The 19,566-nt window shown below is 38.9% G+C and overlaps 1 long non-coding RNA gene across 1 annotated transcript in view; it reads right to left on the reverse strand.

Annotated features, from left to right (window-relative positions):
• LOC142084159 (uncharacterized) overlaps positions 1–19,566 on the reverse strand; it is a 145,874-nt gene that overhangs the window by 75,186 nt on the left and 51,122 nt on the right. The gene's annotated exons all lie outside the window — the stretch shown is intronic.

Below are 19,566 nucleotides of genomic sequence, written 5' to 3' on the forward strand. Positions count from 1 at the left end.
TTTTTTGCAAATTCTGGTTTTGTTAAAAAATGAATCGTTGTTGAAATTATGCAAGATCTGACACCAACATCTGCTGTTACTGATGGCTTTTGAAAGGCTTGGTTAGCATCTTTGTTGTCGGTGTAGCAGGACCTTTTCCTTTGTTCTATATTCAGATTGCTTTTTTACTGTAACTAAAAGCTAAAAGTTAGAACTGAATATTCTAAAAGCTTCAAGGAAAGCACTGGGTTTCTCCACCGTTTCTAGAGCTTCATTCCTTTTTGGATGAAAAAGAAAACACCAATGTCTTTTTTAAACGGCATGAACTCAGACTACCGGTTGACTTTACAAGTCTTGTTTTCTACCATTATACGGTGGCAGTAGTATAATAGGCACTCTTTACACAAGTGAAAGGAAAAGGGCTTTTGTTACTTTGATTACATCTTTCAGGTTTGATTTTCCATCTTGTTGCAGCAGTCACATGCCTTATTTTTAAAAGCGCAAAGACCAAAGCAGATGCTTTCCAGGTGTACTTTAACCACTGTGGAACAGCTCTCCTACACCAAGTTCTTCTGTTTATATACTAGAGCACTGCAGTTCATGGCAGTATTGAATTATACAGTCAAGTTCAATTTGATGCTCACTCTCAAATGGTCTCTCCCCTTCCATCAATTCTTCACTTCCATCTCCTAATCAGCACTCTCAGAACTTATATTTATACATTTGATTACCTGCTCCCAAAGGGACCACTATGGCATTTACCCTGTTTCAGTCTCACTCGTCTGATTTGTCTACTGCTCTCTACTTTTTCTAGATGTCTTTGTCTGCCTCAGAATTAAATACGCCTCCCACTATTTCTGTCATCAATATATTTCAGCAGATTTCCCTTTAAAACGGCATGATACTGAGATAAGAACCATTGAACAGCGTCAAGAACTTTGCTCAGTTCTCACTAACTCTGCCAGATTTGGAGACTTTGATTCGAGGATTTTGCACTCAACCAACCAAAAAGGATTCCTCTGTCAGAGGAAGCCAGACATCCAAATCTGGCCAACTTCTCTTACGTGCAAACCGATTTGCACAGTCTCTTCATTCTACTTAGAGAAGAGGAAGCCTCTTTTTCCATTCCGAAACCGCATGGAGAGATGATTCCCCATGAATAATACAGGACTATTAAAAACACTGAATTGCCACTTAAGAGGGCAATATTTTTCCCAGAAGGATCACTTTTCATAGGGGAAAATTGTTTACTTCCTTGCTACTGAAAGTATTTGTTTCTATATATGTCGTCCAAGTTTGCAACAATTCAGGGTACATTGTAAATGTAAATGGGCTTGTACAGGTGGGTCTTTGGTTTATCAATGGTATTTACCACAGCTAGGCATTGCTTTTTGTTTTTCAACAGCAAAGCTACCAGAAGTTTCAATTAAAACTGATCCATCTCTCTCCTGCTTATCTGCTACTAAATGGTTGTGGATTTTTTTTCTCCTGCTTACAGACAGGAAACGGATACAGTCACAGTTAATTGTAAAATCTTGCTCCATTAGACAGATTACAGAACATGCCAATTTAGTCATCTATTTATAGCTGAATTTTTCATGGCAGAAGTTTGAAATTTCAGTAGCAAGCTGTATAGAAACAGATCTGTTTCTGACAGCATGCACTCTTCTCAGCATCAAGATTAAAGATGTTTTGATGCCTAAAATGTGCCCGGGAATTTTCTCAGCATAAAGATACCAGCAAAGGGAATATGCAAGCAGCGTAAAACTCTACTGCCTGGCTTTCCCTGAGAGGGAAAGTGGAATTTTGAGGTTATATGTCCATTTGATATATAATCTCTCAAATGAGGAGTAATAGCAGTCATGGAGGTGAAGCATATCATACCACCTTCTACCCAGTGCTGCCCATTCCTACCTAAAGAGGCCATGAACTTCCTCATCAAACCTTAATGGTGCAGAAATTTCCCTGACTACAGCAGTCTACCTCACACTTTAATTTATTGCATTTAGGGCTATAAAGCCATGTTTTACTACTGAAACTAATTGTGTCTGACACTTCCATCACATTAACACACATTAGGCACCATGACCTTTGGATGATCAAGGAAGACCTAATTTAATAATTTAGAGACAGCGTGAGATCTGAGTAAGCCCCAAAGGGGAAAGAAATGTGGTATGAAAAATGATCCTATTTCACTAGTGGGGATATTTGCTTACTAAATCTGCCAGATGAACTTTGGCTGCTACTTGACCATAACATCTATGGGTCACATATGGCACTCTAAGTTCTCAAAGTGCTATATATTCCTTATAATGCTGGACATGTAATGCTCTGTCAGATATCCTCTAAATTCTTAGAAGAACAATCCACTTTTGCCTGCAAGACTCCAATCTCGCAACAGAAGTGTTTCTTAAACAGCAGCTGGAATAGTAAACAGGCTAACAACTGCAGTTAAACAAAGGCAGCCATAATTCACTTGAAGCTTACGGTACAAATTTGACATCTTTAAAGAAATAGTTTTGTCAGAAACAGCATAATCAAACTTAGCCGTCACTTATAGATGACTGATTCTCATCAGCTTAACTCAATCTTCATGTGAAAGCAGATACAATTCAGTATGAATAGGCAAATTGACAGGAAAGCGTGGGTCTAAGAGATGAGCAGACAGACAGACAATGTGGCCAATCCCATTCAATTTCAAAATATTAAGGCCCCAGGAAAGCGCTCAGTATGCTCTTACCCTTACAGCAAATACTCATGTTCCACAGGGGTACAGGGGAGATAAAAAGGCATAACGTAAACTCATGGAGGTTTACGTGCTTTGTATCTGAAGCAAAATGCTCTCCGGTATTAGGGCTTGAGTGACCTGCAAAAACAGACTGCCAGTGCCTTGCAAGGGAAATTTTTCTTCCACTTTTTTTGTTTTCTTTTTTTTAAATAATTTCAGTAATTATTCCTTTGTTAAACTTGCTTTTAAAAATCCTAAATTCAAATTTTAGTTTAAACTTAGTAGGACAATTGTTGTACAGTAATCTCTTATAAGGCTTTTTACTGAAGGTTTAACAACTATGTAATAGGGTGCAGAGTTTAATCAGTATGACTAGGAGAGGAAAAAAAAAGCCAGCCACAAAATCATTTGCTGCAATAAAATTTAACACTCGACAGTACGTGACAGATTAAGTGGAAAACAAGGTCTTATTTATAGACAGATATGGGGCCATACAACTACTCCCAGATTGCATTTGCAAGACAATTCTTCCTGCTTTATTAGTTTTGTTTAGCTTTTCTTTTCATACCTGGACAATCCTGTTTAAAAAGCTCATCACAACACAAATGTTAAGTGTCACTTGTACTCACCTAATCCGCTCTTGGGGACAGAGGACCTGCAGTTCTTACCGGTGGCCCAGGAGGAAGCAGGTCCTCTTGCCAAAAAGGCAGCTGGGTTACGCTGCTCCTGGCCCTGCCTGCCGAGACCAGAATTTTTAAATAGGCTAATCTAGTGCATCAGCTCCTACCTACCGCGAGCTGATTTTCACAGGTGTTAATTGCCAAGCAGATACCTGGCATCATAGATTTAGAAGTGTGAGTAAGTCGTTCTGCTTTGTCTGAAATTACTTCCTAACTCTTTTGCCATGAGGATTTTAAATGTGAAATTAGTAAAATCCAGAGCAAAATCATTTTCTTAGTACGTAAAAACAAGCTCTGCTCACTGTCAGCCTTAGCTATGTCCTAATATACATCAGTAAGTAGTAATAAAATAAGCAAAACGTAAATAGTAATTTAAAAAAGCACTAACACTTAATATAAACATTAGTTAATTAATTTCTAACTGGTTAGGGAAGGATGGGTAAGGCTGTGAGATAGTAGGAGATATGGAAAGAAGAGGAAATAATTTAGTCGAGGAAATGAAAAAGAAATAGATCAAGAAAGATGGAATATGATAGGGAAGTTGCAGTGGATGCCACTCTGTGATACCACCAATGATGGAAGAAACCAACCAAATAATGAAGACAATTAAAACTCTTAGTGCTAAGTGACAACTATACATTTGTGCCATGTAAGTAATTGTTGCATAAATGTACCCACGACATTGCTGCAATATATTTATATAAACGCCCACTGACATTAGCAGAAGTTACACTCTCTCGATAAGACTATAAAGTTTTAGATGTAAACTAGTACAGGGGACCAACATTAAAAATATAGTCTATTTTCTCCCCCTGCAGTGAATTTAACACTTTCAGGCTCCAATAAGAAAAACAAGCCTCAAAAATCTATCTAAAAAGGTAAGATTGCACTTTCTCAGCCCGCGCAGCCTGCTATTAATCCATTTCATCTGGGATGGGACAAAAGGATGAAAATACAGGTAAAATACAAGGCTATTTTAGCTTCTGACTGTACCTTCATGGACTTAATGAACCACAAACATCTTGACAAAAACATAGCCTGAGAACAGTAACTTGTTGATACAATATATAATTCACCATATAAAGTGAACAGCAAACACAGCCAGATTAATTTTCTTTCTTGTTAAAAGAATTAAGCTTCGTTCTAAGATACTAACAAGCATGTATTTACTTTCTGCCACAGCTGCAACATCAAGGCTCCTCTAAAGCAATTAGCAAAGTGACAAGAAAGCAGTTACATTCACTTTACAAGCTGTGGATGGTATTTATACTTATGTCATTTTCACACCTTGAGCAGAGTGTCCTAGTTTTCCAATTTTCTTGCCTCTCCATACTATTAACAATTGTGTCATGCTTCTCTCTCCGTAATGCAAGCAATTTTGTTTTTGACACAGATTTACAGTCCTCAGCATCTAGTATACTTTCATGAACAATTTCTGTGCTGGTTAGTCTAGAATTTCATGCAATTTCCTTGTAAAGCAACTCAACTCATCTTTGCTTGCAGTATTTACTAAAACAGAGTTGCTAAGAAATCTTCATTCCTAAGTAGTAGTTTGCAATGCTGAGGTGATGCAGGACACGTTGCCTGTCATTCTGCCTCTCAGCCCACCGCGGGCCTGGAGAAGGAATGATGTATTCACAGGCATGGGGTTTATTTGTTACACACTCCCACCATCATCATCGTAGAGATGCCATGTGCATACTCTGCCTGTTTCCCTTCCCTCCTTCAGCTTTTTCCCAGTTGGGTAGGTATTATTTGATCATTTATGCACACACTGATTCTTTATAGAGAGAAAACAATCGTAAATTAAGATTTCTGCCTCATGAGATGCTGTCTGTTCTCTATCATGCTATCTCTGCTGTCTCACTGTTGTGAGAATCTCTGATAAATTAAGGTTTAATTATATCTTGACTAATTGTAGGGTAGGAGTAGACACTACAATTTGTGAACTACAGGCATGGGGTACTGCTTACAGTCCCCTTTAGATAGCTTCTACTAGGGCAGATTTACCACGGGACGTACAGGGGACACAGAAAACCTACTCAATTTTCACATAGATTCTTATGTCCTAGTCACACAAGTTCTGTGGAAGCAGCATGGATATGCAGCATCCCTCTCCTATGCACAGCACTCCCCGTTACTGTTCATATTAACCACTCGTGTTATGACACCTGAGAGGACAAGGGAAAAAGCTGCTGCAGCTAGAAAGTGAATTTTTTCTATGACCACAGGCAGTGTAGCAGTCGATGCTTATGCATCCACATCCTTGGTTTGCATGGTGAAACATGGTGGTGTGGAATGTTAAAAATACAGACAGAATAGCCAATTTGCTTCTGTTATAAAAATTTAGTACAGGTTTTGGTTTAAAAACCCATTCTTTTGTCCCTCGAAGCATTCACATACTGATGGGGAGTGGCTGCTCTGCTGGGACTGCAATCATTAATTAAAATGAAGCACAGTTTTTCTGTCATATAAACTTCTGCTGGGAATGCAAACATTGTTCAAAGTGAAGCATAAGGTTTTTCTGTGATACAAACTTCTGTTGTAGGGATCTTTATCAGTGCCTCTGCCCTGTTTCTTCTAATGGATACCTAACATAAAGGGAAAGGACACAAAGCCATATTCTCATCTTCTTTACTCATGCCACTCAGAGGTGTTTCTTTTAATGGTTGCATCTAAGAACTCATCTCATCTTTACTGATCAAAAATGCATAATTCAACTAGCCGTACATCTCAGCCTACTTTGGGCCAAGCTTGAGAAAGCACATTAACATGCTAAAACCTAAGTCAAAGGCAATGCTCCTTTTTCAGACGGTTAACCTAGTTGCTTTGCTTTCAATGTGGCAACACTACATTAACATCCTTTCAAAAAGATGTAGTAAAATTCCAAAACCACTTGATGTTGCTTAACATACGCTACTTGCTATTATATTATCACTGGTGTTACTTAGGGAAAGCGTAGCATCTGTGTAGCAGTGTCCATTTGACTGGCACTGTTTGCTTCCCTTTTGGTTTTAGATCTTCCCGTTGTGGGACTCTTGCTTTTATTGCAGGGTGCACGATAACACAGAGTGTACAGTTTGAATCTGTGCAAAGTGCCTGTTGCTGTACAAGTACTCCCTGTCCTTGAATCCTAGGGGATTAATAAATATGATGACTTTTTATCCTGCTAAAATTATAGGGCTTGCCAAGACCAAAACACACTTTTCATATATTTCAGCAAAGAGTCCGTTTACCTCAGGCAGAAAATTATCAATATAAAATCATTACTGTTAGAGGGAAAAGAGGGAAAAAAAAAGCCTAAAATTTTTGAGACATACCTCTCTCTCTTGAAGGGAAAATTTAATCTATAGTTTAGATAAACCACTGAACAGAATGGCATCCTTCCTTGAAATGATTTTGACATGCCCTAGTGCCTTACCTGCTTCTGACGTGATAACTAAGCTTTAAAGTGCTGACTATCCACCTAGAGAACAATGGAAGAAACTTCGGTTCTGCATATGTTACGCAGAACAATTTGCAGAGGAGAGCAAAGGGAATGAGATGTTTGGGACCATTTCGTATATCGGCAATAGCAGACACGAAGAATATCTCAAGGAATTTCTTTATATAAAATTGTGCAACATGAACTCTGGCTACATTCACGAAACGCTAATTAACTGGGCTCTAAAAATGCTGGTATCAAGAATTTTGGGAGGGGGAGGTTGGGGAGGAGGCGGGGGGGCAGGAAGGAAGAGTAAGTAACTTTGGAAGCAAAACCATTTCCGTAAATTCATCATTTTGGATTATTGCTTGAGATTTAATACAGCTAAAAATAGACCAGAAAGCACTACTGTCGTACACTACTACCCAGCTCTTACAACAGAAATGCATCCTGTCTTGAAAAGATGCCAGCCAGCATAAATCCCTGACAAGCCACATAAAAATAAATGTGAATGGCACTATGTTTTTCATCCATATCCCTCACAAAGACTTCTGTCTTTCGGGAGTCCTGGCAGACAGTCTCTGCAAGACACTGTGCACCTTGACTACATCAAGTATTTTCAGAAATTCCTTACTGTTGGTATACACAGATGAAATTTATTTCCTCTTTCCTTGCCATCTGTCCCAGGATGTGGGACAGGAATTCCTAAAGTACCTTTGCTATAGAGATTACAGCCAGTTACAGAGCACCAGATGAGATGCACTGCGGTTTCTTTTCCTAACATCCACAAGCATTATTGAAAGCACAAATTTTATTCTTTATCTCTTATAACCTTTCATACCAGCAACACAGAAGCAGGAATGTCTTAGGCCACTTCATATAAACGATTTATGCAAGGATACTCAGCCCAGAGTCACTCCATGAAAACAAAAATAAAAAATCAGTATTATGAAATGACATTTTTCTACAGTATTTAAAGTATCAGAGCTATTCTGCCTCACAGACTAATCCACTTACTACCTTTACTGAATACAACTGAGCAATTTTAACAATAACACACTGGCCCAGCACTTATACACTCTTTTTAAATACAAAGACAGATGACAAGGAGAAACAAGAGTCTTCATAATTACCGTCCAAGGAATATTTGAAAAAAATACCAAAATAAATTTTCTTTCCATGCCTTCTTTAACTTCACCAATGGCAACAGGAAATGAAACACTCACCTTAGTGTTCAGAATCACAAATAGCATTTCATTTTATTCGTTATCAAATCTTGAGATTGTATTGGTGTTTTTTTCTTTAAAATAACAAGAATAATTCGTTCATGTGACAATCTTAGCTTTCATCAGACAAAAATTTTAATGCTATGGACAAAATATTGAAAATGTGAAACCTTCATGTTTCAAAACCCAAAATTAAGTTTAGATTAGTTTTCTAACAGCTAGCTTTGTGGGCGTACCTCATGAGATTTTAAGTTTTAGTTGTTGAAACTACTTCTGTTGACTTATCAAGGTTCTTTAGAACATGTAAAAACAAGTAAGAGTGAAAGATATTTTTCAAAGATACGATATATATGTACTCTACTAATAAACTTCATTTCTTCACAGTCTTCAAATGCATCTTTTCATATCAACTCAAGATCCTATACATATGCATTTCTATTTCTTTTGAATTTTAGGCACTGATACACATTGTGATCTTGTGATACAGATAGTAATGAGTGTTCTTCACAGAGCATTAAGCTTTGACACCAGAGAGTTGGATACACAGCACACACAAAAAAAGAGAAAATATGCTCCCACAACTTTTGCCACAGAAAGGTTGTTCCGTTTTCCCTTCTCAGTTTTTCGGACTTCACTTTTCATAAGGCAAAGATTTATATACAGCTGTCTCGCAACAAAGGAATGTTGCAATTTTTTATAGGATTTATTGCAAAAATGTAAAAAAAGAAAAAAGTTTACATAAGTGCAAATATTTTCATTTTCCTCCCCACTCTGAAAAACACCTCCGGAAAAGAAAAGCATTATGCTTGCACTTCTTGGCAAACAGGAATAAAGAAGCATCAGTCATGCAACAAGTATAAGCCCTTATTGTTTCTTTAATTTCAGCATGCAGTAGCAGGGCTGAGTCAGGTGTCTGTAGAAATGAGGAATTCCTTTCATCTTGGGACAGGTTTCTTTATCAAACAAAAACTTGAGGCTAAAGAAACAACCTTACCCATAAGAGAAATCCCATGGGATTGCCCAATCTGTATTCCACTGCCTGTTACTACACACAACATCAGTCCTAATCAAATCTGTGATCATTATTAAGAATAGAAAAGCTATACTGAGACATCTTAATTTTAGTAAAGGTGGAAGAGCTATAGAAAGCAGCTACATGAGAGCCAGCAGAGATTTTTCCATCAAAAAAAGACAAAGCAAAAGCGGGAAAAATAGGAGTCCGAGGGTTTTACTAAATTTGGGAGTTTTTTTGCGGAATGAACCAGAAAAGCAGGAAGTTCAGCAGCTTGAGGCAGAGCCAAGGCTGACCACATTTGGAAAAGGTTGCCTAAGAAACCACGACCCGTTTTATGGAGAGACTTCTTTAAAGCTGTTTTTCTGTTGATGCTGTACCACCCCAGGGATGTTTCATTGTGGCAGGCTTCTGAGCCTCTCGGACCACTTCGTATCAGATACGATCATAAAGAAAACATCTGGATTTCCCTGAAGTGATAATGCTTTGCATAAATATACAATCATGTAGGGGACAAGCAAAATCCTTTTTATAATAACTAAGCAACATAGGTGCGTGAAATACGTTGTCAAGGAAATATTGTATGCTACAAATCACCAGACCGCATTGCAGATGTGATTAGAAGTCAAAAAAGTACACAGTAAAATTTAGATTCCAGGCGTGAAATTCTGGAATCCAAGTCAGACGTACCACTAGCTCCTCTCCCTTCCTTACCGCCCTCTACAGATCCTCCCCTTGCCTCCCCTTTTTTCTGCCTTGCCTTTGATTTTTTTATACATTTGAATAGATTTGCAGAAGAGTTTCCACAGATTCATTTAAAACAATTAGACCTTCTCCTGCAACATTACTGTATTTTTTGGTAGCTTTCCAAGATGTTGTTTCGAAGTGTTCTAGTCATGTATCAGAATTTCAGGAGAGAGAAATGGAAGGAAAACAAGATATAGGAGGAAAAATGTTTTCTTTCAGCAGATATTTGAAGTGACAGACGAATGCAAGTGAAGACAGAGCAAGGCTGTCCTGGGAGCAGCTGAGAAGTCTGCTCACTGGAGAACATCTGGGGGTGGTGAAGGGGTGGGGGCCATGCCAATGCCAGCCAAGCATGAACAAGGAGGATGTTTTCTTCATTTAAGTATTTTAAAGCAATGCTTTGCTGCAGCACTGCTCTTACACCGACATACCCATGTAATCCTATTTATCATGTGTACTCACAGGAGCCTGAAGCTCATAGCAATTTTCTGAAAGTTTGTTCAGTTTCTCAAGTGGGTTTTATCGCCAATAACATGCCTGAATTATTGCCTCTCCCCAGCCAAACTAGTTTCGAGCTGGATTCACTGCGCTTCAGTCACCGCATTCTGGACAAGCCCTCAGAAACCCCACTGTGCAGAGCATGTGGAATACATCAGGGCTCTCCATCAACTCACATAGCTGTGCTCTCACAAGCAGCTTTCTTGGCCTAAGGTATGTCCTAGAAGTGTAACTATTTCCAGTGAAATAGATCTGTTGAAGAGTCCTACAAATTAAAAGGAAAGCTTGGAGTTCATATCAAATCAAGTAACTTCATTGCCTTTCAATTCCTTCAGCAATTGAAAAATAAGTAAGGAGTCAGAGAGTGACAATCTGCATATCCCAGAAACATAAAAAATACACCAACATAAGAGCTGGGAATTTTTCAGCTGAACTTACTTTTGTTTTGTTTGTTTTTTTTTTTTTTTTAAATCAGAAAGTGTCAGTTTGTTGGAATCTTAAACTTTTTATGAGAAATCATGGATTTGGACAAAAAAGTGTTCATGGGAGACAATTCTCAGGCTCCAGCTCCTGGGAGCTTGCACTGCGGTTTGCTGAGCTACTTTCATGTTCCAACTATTTCTCTAGCTGGAACTCTTAGACTTCACTAAGAAACTTGCAGGCTTTATTCTGGGCAAGCAGCAGATTTGATACTCTGAAGGCATCTGGAAATACAAAATCTTCTTTTGACTCTGAACTATTTTTCCACTTACGATACCTCAGAATATTTTGAGAAAACATTTTCTTTATGTGAGAACTCATACCATTTGAATAGTTTTATTTCTACCATGGAACCTATCAGTTCAGTAAGGATAATCACAGTCTAAAATCAGAAATACCAAAGTCCTCATTGGCCTTAATTATATTGAACTGAACAAAACACATAAGCTCTTCAGGATCTGGCATGCTTAATGCAAGGTGTTATGGAGGAGTTGTAAAACAAATCTGTAGGAACAATTCTAAAAGTTTATTTCATGTTTCACAACACCAAGAAATCAAGAACACCACCAAAATAGCTACAACTGTGAAGACCCTGGCTGAAAAAGTTATAAAATACTCCATCCAGAAATTAAGTATGTACCAAAGAGCTTGCTTAGTGACTGTGTCCAAAAGGATGTGATTTACCTCACTCAGTACTAAAGGGATTTGCAAAACCAGATCCCGAAGATCCTTTCTGGTCTGGGGAAGGTCAGCATTGTTTACTGAAAGTTCTGTATTTTTGTATTGGCATAAAAAGTACTGTTGGATTTGAAGATGTTTTAAGGGAATCTCGGCTTAAGGCACAGAGTCCAGGCTTAACTTACTACAAATTCTCATGAGAAGGGCTTTTATGAGATAAACAGCCATTTGAAATTTTTTTTCAGCTGGAATACACACCCTCTGGTTTCCTTTGCTTTCCATTCCACAGATGTGGCTTTGTTTGTTTTGGTGCTACGTATAATGCAAGTTTCCCAGAGTTTGCTTCCTAATGTAATCATGAACGTTAGCAGCCCAAGTGACAGAGAAGACAGCCCGCACGCTCTCTCCCCCACTCTGAAAACCAACCAAGAAACAAAAAAACCCCACCAACTTGTGTGGTACGTAACTTAGTTTTTAAGACGTCCTGAACTGCTCCTGCATCTGATACTTTAATGGAAAACTGTGACAACCTGCTTTTACTAGAATCTGCTATTAATGTTTTACCTGGCACATACCTGTGAATTAGCACAGTAGCTGGCAAAACTATGAAACCTATAGATGAACGGAGCGTCCTCGAGAGAAGACACTTTCCTCATCAGACCCACAATAGTGTGCATGTGTACAAGCGCCTGTACAAGAGACCATATATATTAGCCCTGCCTGAGAGTTGGAAACATATGCTTTTCTAGGAGGGTCAAGTCTACTTCTGGGCTCGTTCAGCTCTTAGAGGCAAGTCCTTAGACTGCTTTGCTGTGTTTTACAGAATCATATCTTTTCATGCTCCACATTAAGAAAAATTATCTAGAAAGAAGCTCTAACCACAGACTTTTAAAAATCTGTAGAAGTTGTCAGTTCATTGCATGAATTCATTACCAGCCAAACCAAATACTGAGGCACAGTTATCTCATGTTATGGCCAAAGCCAGTGAGCAGCCAGTCAGCGCCACAGCAGCTTGTCACAAAAACGGGGGGAAAAAGGAGGCTAATCCACACGGGGCTGCCGAAGCAGAGTGTGTTTGGACGATGCTACACATGCAAATTTATTCAGATGAGGAAAACATGAGCAAAAGCACACATACTTGTGGCTTTTTATTCAGAAAATCATCAGTTTCTCTATCAGCTATAAAGAAATCTGAAGAAAAGGAGGACAGCAAGCTCAGTTTTGAAACAGGAAAAAGGAAGGGCAAGACATAAATTAAAATCTGTATTACTGTCAATTACCCACTAAGGGAACAATCCCTGAGGGTCCTCTGTAGTATTAATGTAACTATTAAAATATGCATTGTTCTTTTCATATACAGCATGTTTTCTTTTGTACTTTTCTTCAAAAGAGTCACTGAGATAATTATTTAATTACAGAAGTAAGAACTTTAAATTCATAAGGGTTGTATTACTGCAATGCAAAAGACAATCTCCACTCTTTTGTCATAATATGTAGCTATTTAATTACGGGCGGCTATTTTGTAATCAATTAACTGACTGCATTTTAATCTGTCACATCATTGGCTTGCATTAGTTAATAAAATTCCCCATCCCTCAAATCAACTAGTCACGGATCTCAAATCAGGAATCAGAGCAACAAAACTTAATCCATCTGTATATTCTGCAAAGCTAGAAATGTTATTAATGTAATAGTAGGCAGACAGTAAAATGTAGAGAAATGACTGCATTATAGTCACTCACTTGAAGAAATTCCATTTATTCAAACAGAATCGAAAAAAGGCTTATAATCTTCAATGGGCAAAATTTACATTTTCACCAGTTAAGCAGTTTGCAAAAAAGTTAGATTTTAACATTCCTAAAATTCTGAACATTTACCAGATAAAGGACTTTTCCTAATACTTATTCACATAAGACCAATCCAATTAAATTTTTAAATAAAATCCAATTTGCTGCAACACGATTGGAAGTATGAAGTGCTTAAAAAGATGCGCAGCAGGATGGCAGAAAAAAAATGGGCACAATCTTTACTGCAACACTTAGCACAACAAAAACAAGTCTGCTTTCCCCTCCATATCTATCCCAACTATTGGCTGTCTTAATACAAACAACACACTACAAACACCTCCGTCTCCAAGTGAGGTTCATCAGTATGCACCAGCTTATTACCCTATAAATCCAGCAAGCACAGAATGTATCACCAAATTGCTGTACATTGCAAGCCTAGTAATTGAATGTATACTTGGAGGAGATTCGCTGTGTTCTAATATATCCTGGTAATGGGACAGAAAAGAGTCAAATAAAGGCAGGTTAGAACAGAATGATCTTTGAATTCAGTAATAAGGTCCCTGGTCTTTTACATGCACACTGTATAAGTTGTCTTTAGTTCCACTGACAGATATGCTGCTGTATGGCAAAGATGGTACAATTATCAGTTGCAAATCACCTCACCTGAAAAGAATAATCTTTTCAGTTTATAAATAATCAGTAACAGAATTCTGCAACAGCGCAGGATGATGGTTATCATCAATACAATCAGATCACACCGGATGGGCTTTTCCATCATACACACCCTCTATCCGTTGCATTAACATCACTATTACTTCTTTATCAACCCAGTACAACTAATACCAGGTTGCTGTTCCTGCTCTTGAAATACTAACAGATGAGATGCAGACATTTCACTAGCTAACTTCAGTAATACTGTTAACTATCATAATTTTAATATTTTCTGATATGTGTTGCTTTTCTTTAAAGTCGTTCATCCCAGATAAAAGTAATTGCAAGGCAATCTCAGCTTCATTTAAAAGAGGGAGTGGGGGAAGGAGAAGTATGTTCCAGAGAAAAACTAGAGATAGTGCCCAGGGCAAAGCCAAAAGGTGCTAAGAACGAATTACAAGAAAACCCTAAAATTTTATAATTTTAAATTATTTCAAGCCATCTATTGACATTTGTGTGAGAGATTTTTTTCAGCATACTCTCTGATCAGAAATAATTTTTTAAGGCTGATCATACACTTTATTCCTAGGTAAAAGAAACAAAACTCTTGGAGAGAGGAGAAGGGGAAGAAAAAAAAAAAACAAAAAACGAGAGCTTGCAACACTGGCAAATTCTCCACTAACACAAATAATACACACTTAATTTGTTGTCAATAAAAAGAGCAATAGCTTCCCAAATCTCACTTTTTTAGGGTGAGCTATATATTAGGCAACAAGAAAGAAGTGCAAACCAGAGAGGCATGGAAGGACATATGAGCATCTAGATAAATGGACTAGGTTGAGAGAAGGAGATTTAGTGGTGGAACTCACTTCCAGCAAAAGCCTGCAAATATAAATAGAAACAAACCAATCAGGGAAAAAAGTAAAAGGACCCCATTTGCAAAATCAGGCCCTGGGTGAGTTACCCTATCCATGGGAATGCAGGCAGTACTGGAACGGTGTCTTGCGTAGGGGTTCACTTCAAAATGTGTTGTGCAAGACAGCCCTTTCCATCTCTTCCACCTCTATTTGCAGAGGTGGCAATGCACAGCGAATCGCTGAAGCATTTAGCATTTCCCAGTGACAGTACTGACCCGGCAGTAATGTCGTGCAAGTAAAGGCAAAGTTACCAGATTACTTCCCTGTACAGTGAAGAAGGGAAGAAAGATAAAACGTAGACTTGGACTGGCTTAAAAAGTTGGCAAGTGAGGATGAATGGATTAGACAAGAATAGAATATGTTCTCCGCTCTATTAAATCACACCAATCCACAGATGATTATTTAAAGTTAAAATATTCAAATACCAGTTGGAAGCCATGGTAATATCTTGATTTCAGTATCAGCTACTGATTAAATTTCAGGAATATTGCACTATTTAGAAAGACTGCAAGATCTAACAATCAAAATAGACAATGCATCCATTCTTCTCACCCCAGAAGTCCCAAGGACAACTGATTTTATCATGGGAGGGGGGATCTGACTGTATGCCCTGAAGGAATGGTCCAACATAGAACAGAGTATTTCTTTCAGAATTGCATTAGCTAAAGAGGAACAGAAGACGGCATATTCTAGCTTAATCAGATAACTATGAATTAGTGAAAGGAATTTAATACAGTTTAAAATGCTGTTAGAGCTCCAAAAATAAAACCACCCTAGCTTCATGCAGTTTTGTATTTATTCTGTGTTTCTGATCTCCCCAGTATAGCAGACAGACACATGCATACATATATGTATATTTTTCTTTCTGCAAATACCAGCTCAATATTGGAGCAGAAAGCCAAACTGGATTCTCATGTCCTTCAGTATCAACAGCAGGTGTAAAGCTTCTGAAAAACAAATTATTGTTCGAAGTTTTAGCTCTCCAACAGACCTGCCCTTAGTGTGTACCTTGCTGTTCCCATGGTCTTCTATTTTGCTGGCAGTAAGCTGCCACAGCATTACTAAGCATATAATTTGAAGCCATTACAATTCTATCAAGTAGACTTTGTACTGAAACATTATTAACAGCTGAATTGGTAAATCATGATCACCCAGGCCACTCTAGTTCACCTTACTCAAGGTCTATTTATGCAGAGCTGACAGTGATATATTTATTTTTAATGACCGTTATGGTGTATAATAATAGACTGAGAGGACAACCGTACTAGCTGACTTCACAGGTATTCAGAAGGATTCTCCTCTTTCCAAGGTGCATCTTTTCTACCACAATGCTTGCACCTAATGATAACAAGAATATTCCATCTTTCATCAGGCCACAGAGAAAAGCTTCCTCTGGGAAGTATTTATGGCAAACCATAAAAATCCTATTCTCCTTTTGAGAGTAAGGCTTCTGCAGCTACACAGCTGCTGAAATACCCATTCGTTGCTGCTGCTCCACCCCCTGGCCTTTTTTTTTTTTAATGCCATGGGACCCACAACAATTTTCAATAGTGTCAAAAATTGAAGTCATCAGACCTTTTCCCATCTTTTGTCTATATCTCATCTCAACATAAAATGTGACTTACACAGAGAATCATAGAATCATTAAGGTTGGAAAAGACCTCTAAGATCATTGAGTCCAACCGTCAACCCAACACCACCATGCCCACTAAACCATGTCCCTAAGCGCCTCATCTACACGTCTTTTAAATACTTCCAGGGATGGTGACTCCACCACTTCCCTGGGCAGCCTGTTCCAAGGCCTGGCCACTCTTTCAGTAAAGAAATTTTTCCTAATGTCCAGTCTTAACCTCCCTTGGCGCAACCTGAGGCCATTTCCTCTCATCCTATCGCTTGTAAGTTGGGAGAAGAGACCAACACCCACCTCGCTACAACCTCCTTTCAGATAGTTGTAGAGCGCAATGAAGTCTCCCCTCAGCCTCCTTTCTCCAGACTAAACAGTCCCAGTTCCCTCAGCCGCTCCTCATAAGACTTGTGCTCCAGGCCCTTCACCAGCTTCGTTGCCCTCCTCTGGACACGCTCCAGCACCTCCATGTCCTTCTTGTAGTGAGGGGCCCAAAACTGAACACAGGATTCGAGGTGCGGCCTCACCAGTGCCGAGTACAGGGGCACGATCACCTCCTTGCTCCTGCTGGCCACACTATTTCTGATACAGGCCAGGATGCCGTTGGCCTTCTTGGCCACCTGGGCACACTGCTGGCCCATGTTCAGCCGGCTGTCAACCAGCACCCCCAGGTCCCTTTCCTCTGGGCAGCTTTCCAGCCACTCTTCCCCAAGCCTGTAGCGTTGTCTGGGGTTGTTGTGGCCAAAGTGCAGGACCCGGCACTTGGCCTTGTTGAACCTCATACAGTTGGCCTTGGCCCATCGATCCAGCCTGTCCAGGTCCCTCTGCAGAGCCTTCCTACCCTCGAGCAGATCAACACTCCCGCCCAACTTGGTGTCGTCTGCAAACTTGCTGAGGGAGCACTCGATCCCCTCGTCCAGATCGTTGATAAAGATATTGAACAAGACCAGCCCCAGAACTGAGCCCTGGGGAACACCGCTCGTGACCGGCCGCCAACTGGATTTAACTCCATTGACCACAACTCTCTGGGCCCGGCCGTCCAGCCAGTTTTTTACCCAGCGAAGAGTGTACCTGTCTAGGCCGTGAGCCGCCAGCTTCTCTAGGAGAATGCTGTGGGAGACAGTGTCAAAGGCTTTATTGAAGTCCAGGCAGACCACATCCACTGCCTTTCCCTCATCCACGAGGCGGGTCACCTGGTCATAGAAGGAGATCAGGTTGGTCAAGCAGGACCTGCCTTCCATGAACCCGTGCTGGCTGGGCCTGATCCCCTGGTTGTCCTGCACATGCCTTGTGAGCGCCCTCAAGATGAACCGCTCCATAATCTTCCCCGGTACCGAGGTCAGGCTGACAGGCCTGTAGTTCCCTGGATCCTCCTTCCGGCCCTTCTTGTAGATGGGCGTCACATTGAGAAGAGCCTAAATCACTAAGGTTTTTTTTTTTTTTTTTGTCCTCTCAGTTTAGTTCCATAGTATTTTACTGGATCCTTACAGGTAAATACATTCATTTCTGCATTTCATGGAGGAAATAATCACTGAAAATACATTTTTTTCCACACTTGGATTAAAAGGATACAGAAACAACATTGCATTTGTCCTACAGACTAATTGGTCTATGCTTAATATCTTCCATGCACAGACTACAGAAACATATACTATAGAGACTTCATTGGTATGTGCCTAACATGGTTGCATTATTCAAGAGCAATGAAAGCCAAGGTGAGTTACTCAGGTTCCCTCAGAGAAGCACCAGTAAAGTCTTTATAATGCTCCATGTTGATGACCAGCATTCAGTTTGTACTATATATTTTGCAGAAAGAAATTCACAAATATTTAAAAGATTTTTTAAAAAGGCACTGGAATTTTTTTTTTGTTCTTCCTCCTGTAGATAGAGGTGCTATATTCTTCTGAGTTGAATGGTACAAGGCTCACAGGAAATTATGAAAACCTACAAAAATCTTAAAAACGTTTGTGTACCAACAGTGTCACAAGTTCTTTGGGCTGTAATCATAATCCCTTTTCAATGCTAATAATAAGAATTGCATCATCTTTGGGGTAGAATTCCAATTTTTCAAATTAAGACCTCCCAGGGTCTTCAAACATAACAGAAAAGCAACTTTCTCTGCCTAATACAAGTAATTTCATTTATGGTATACACTGTATACCATTTTAAAACACTGTATTCTTGAAAATATGTTTGCTTCTTGGTACAATATTCCAGCTTTAGTGAACTACCAGGCCTCATCCTATTGCACCATAACTGTTTATAACTGCTCAGAAAAAGATATAAAGCAATGAAAATTTGGTACATAAAATGTTCTATTTGTAATTGAAAGGATGTTATTTAATTACTAGAAATATAAGGGAATTATGATTAAATTAGGACATTATTCAGGGTGGGAATATCATATCACAGAGGAGATAATGTTTTTACATCATAATAAATCAGGATCTATTCTGTCATTTTGAATTAAAATTTATAGGCTTTTTATTAACTCCTATATATCTCATAGCTCCAAGAGTTATTGCTGGTGCATCAATGTAGAAGTTTTATTAAAAGTGAAAGTGTGTGAATATTATAAATCTGATTTTGATTTCTGAAATATAATTAACTCATTCCCCTGCTAAAAATTTATCAAAGAACTGCACGTACCGAAAAGAGATTATACTGATGAAAAAAACAGAATCTTCTTTTTTATCCTACCAACATACTGAGTAGTTCTGTTTCTATGTTTCAGTCAGCAACAAACCCCCCTCGAAAATTTTTTTCATAAAGTTCCTTTAAAAATTTGTAGTATTTTTAAAAAGGGGGGGGGAACCCTCCACAAGATGATGCATGACTTCTTCCTTGCAAAATCAAATAGGAAAGGTAAACCACTATTATTCCATGTCTGACTTCATTAGTCCAATTCTTTTCTGCTTCCTAAGTGATCACAGTCCTGGTCTACTGATGAGAAAGGGGTTTACTGCATAATTATTTGCTTTTGCCTACATCCTTGGGCTCAATTTCTCCATTATCACATTAGTGTAGGTTAAGATTTGCATTGCAGAAGAGATAATGCAATGAACATAGAGAAATCTGGATGGTTAATGACTTCTCCTTAATATGCAGTCTATTCTTTACATTAATGTAACTCCT

Source organism: Calonectris borealis, chromosome 7 (assembly GCF_964195595.1).
Source record: "Calonectris borealis chromosome 7, bCalBor7.hap1.2, whole genome shotgun sequence".
Lineage (NCBI taxonomy): Eukaryota > Metazoa > Chordata > Aves > Procellariiformes > Procellariidae > Calonectris > Calonectris borealis.